Source organism: Alligator sinensis, unplaced genomic scaffold, assembly GCF_000455745.1.
Source record: "Alligator sinensis unplaced genomic scaffold, ASM45574v1 scaffold1719_1, whole genome shotgun sequence".
Lineage (NCBI taxonomy): Eukaryota > Metazoa > Chordata > Crocodylia > Alligatoridae > Alligator > Alligator sinensis.
Genome location: NW_005842507.1, coordinates 1,159,562 through 1,162,761, shown reverse-complemented (window position 1 = coordinate 1,162,761; position 3,200 = coordinate 1,159,562).

Sequence of the window (3,200 nt, the reverse complement as noted above, 5' to 3'; positions counted from 1 at the left end):
ATAGTAGCATCCCAAGCAGCCCAGGCCATTTAGATTCAAGAGTGGCTGGTAGGGGCCCCTACGAAAGATCCTTCTAGTGAATGCTGCGGTCATGGGAGAACTCCTGGCTTCACGCTCCCCTCCTGGGACTGGCCACTTCCCCAGACATCAAAAACCGAATTGCAGCGGAGCCACCGCGTCTTCAAAATATACAGCCTATCCTTGTTGTGCCTGGCTCTTTCACGTTAGTGCTAGTTTCTAACTTTCAGATTAGTGTGAGTCTCTCACCACCTAGCGGCTACAAAGGCAGCAGCACACAGAGAAGTATTGCACTGGGGTGGAACTAAGGCAGTGGTTCTCAGCCTTTTAAGACTTGAGGCACCCCTTGATAAGCTTGAGACGCCCCCTCTGAAAACGTCAGCTCTGAGTTTTCACTCGTTTGTTGACTGCAGAAAAATAATAGAATTTTTTTCTAACTTTTTTTCCAACTACTCAGTTGGGCTAATAAAAGATATCACGTCTACTCAAAAAACCTTGCCTGAAAAATAACAGAGCAATTCTTCTGTTGGAAAGAACTCAGAAAGACCCCAGCAGATCAGAAAGGTTTCAACACGACAGATTCCTGTTTGAAAGCTCTGAGTCTATTTGAGAAATCATGTCTGCACACCTAACCATGCTTCCATGGTGTGGCATCCTGCGGCACCCTTGAAAGGATCTCCAGGCACCCCAAGCTGCCACAGGACCCAGTTGAGCATTGCTGAATGAAGGGAATGGGACTGATTGCTTCTTGATGAGCCCCTGAAATTTTTCCTCTTCAATGCACTTGCCATCCACTTCATCAAGGCCATGTTTCCTATTTTGCCTGGGAACTGGGCATAAGGTGAGCATGGGAATACTTAGGAACTGGAATTCAGCCATTAGTCCAAACAGCTCAGAGGGAAGATTATGGGAGTGGAGAGTGAAAGTAAGTTCTGTATTGCATGTAGGTGGCACTGGGGAGCCTATGGAAATGAGGTTTAGAGTTCCTGGCCAGGTTTGTGTCTGTTTGGCTCAGAAAGTCTTGACTCATCACCTTTTAATCACTTTGTCTCAAATAAAGAGAGCCCACGATGACTTTCTCTCCTTTGCTCTGAGGTCTACAGACAAAACGCGTTCCACAAGTGCCGAGCATTGTATCAACAATGAAAATACCACAGGGCAATTCTCCTACAGCAGCAGGCTGGGCTCACAGGACCTTTAGCACCAGACATCTCTGTTTGAGACATCACTCTGTTTGAACTGTTCTTGATGGTGACCTCTAGCGGCCACTTGCATGACAGATGTGTATACCCTAAGGACTGCCAAGCGGCTCTACAGTACAATAGCTGCTTATATTCATCCCTGGGGTGCTCAGATCCTGTACTGAAGTGATAGATATAGCATAGGAACCTCAGTAAAACAGGACTGAAAATTACCTATGTGCATATCCCAAAGGATCTACCCCAGGCCCCATTCCCTCTTTGAAGGAATTAGAAAAACTGGTTTAGATTCATTGCTACTACTATGATTTTGCATATCTTTCTTTACTTTTACAACACTGAATTAAGGTAAACAAGCACCATCATTCTCTCTTTTGGTGTTAAAAGTGGAGCATTCAGAGTGGCTCTGATTTTCTTTTGAAATATATGTTTTGTAAAGCAAGAAAAAATAGTAGCATCCCAAGCAGCCCAGGCCATTTCGATTCAAGAGTGGCTGGTAGGGGCCCCTATGAAAGATCCTTCTAGTGAATGCTGCGGCCATGGGAGAACTCCTGGCTTCACGCTCCTCTCCTGGGACTGGCCACTTCCCCAGACATCAAAAACCGAATTGCAGCGGAGCCACCGCGTCTTCAAAATATACAGCCTATCCTTGTTGTGCCTGGCTCTTTCACGTTAGTGCTAGTTTCTAACTTTCAGATTAGTGTGAGTCTCTCACCACCTAGCGGCTACAAAGGCAGCAGCACACAGAGAAGTATTGCACTGGGGTGGAACTAAGGCAGTGGTTCTCAGCCTTTTAAGACTTGAGGCACCCCTTGATAAGTGAGACGCCCCCTCTGAAAACGTCAGCTCTGAGTTTTCACTCGTTTGTTGACTGCAGAAAAATAATAGAATTTTTTTCTAACTTTTTTTCCAACTACTCAGTTGGGCTAATAAAAGATATCACGTCTACTCAAAAAACCTTGCCTGAAAAATAACAGAGCAATTCTTCTGTTGGAAAGAACTCAGAAAGACCCCAGCAGATCAGAAAGGTTTCAACACGACAGATTCCTGTTTGAAAGCTCTGAGTCTATTTGAGAAATCATGTCTGCACACCTAACCATGCTTCCATGGTGTGGCATCCTGCGGCACCCTTGAAAGGATCTCCAGGCCCCCCAAGCTGCCACAGGACCCAGTTGAGCATTGCTGAATGAAGGGAATGGGACTGATTGCTTCTTGATGAGCCCCTGAAATTTTTCCTCTTCAACGATGCCCACGGCAGCACACGGATGGCAGGATACATGCTGGTGCGAAGTGTGTGGCGTGACTGCATCCAGCTCGATGGCCAGAGCAACGTCTGCCCGTGGCTGCCTTCCTTCCTCATCCTGCTCCCAGCTTCACCCTTCTCACATGGGCACCTGATGCCACATCCAGGCTCCTAACCAAGAGCTGCTGATCCCTGCACTCTTCATTTCCCTTCCACCCCACGCTGGCAAGGGGAGTGGGCAAAACCAAGCCCCTTGGTTCAGCGCTTGAGTACGGATGCCCTGACTAGGCCTCTTGCCTTGCGCCCATGCCCAGCACGTGGGGAAGGGACGTGTCTCCAACGTGCTGGGGCCGGAGGTGTGACGTGCCCTTGGCCTGGTGCAAGAGGCGAAGGCTTCTGCACCGGACCTCAGCATTTTTGGAGGTGCTGAGCAAATAATCTTCTATGAGACTCACAGCTCAGCCCCTCTGAACATCTCTCTCTACACGTAGATTGACACGTCTAAAATATGGACACCGCACGGCAAAATTGGCTTTGGGTGCCTAGATTTGTCTTAAGAGGATGGCCGAGGGTGCGCTCAGATATACTCTCCCATGCCAGCACGGCCAGGGCCAGGGGCAGAGCCAGGAGGGGCACGACCCCCAGCCCTGAGCCCCTGGGGCAAGGTAGGCAGGGGATGCAGACAGCTCAGCCCCAGCAGGGAGGGGGCCTGGAGGACCCCCAAGGGTCCCCTCTAGCCT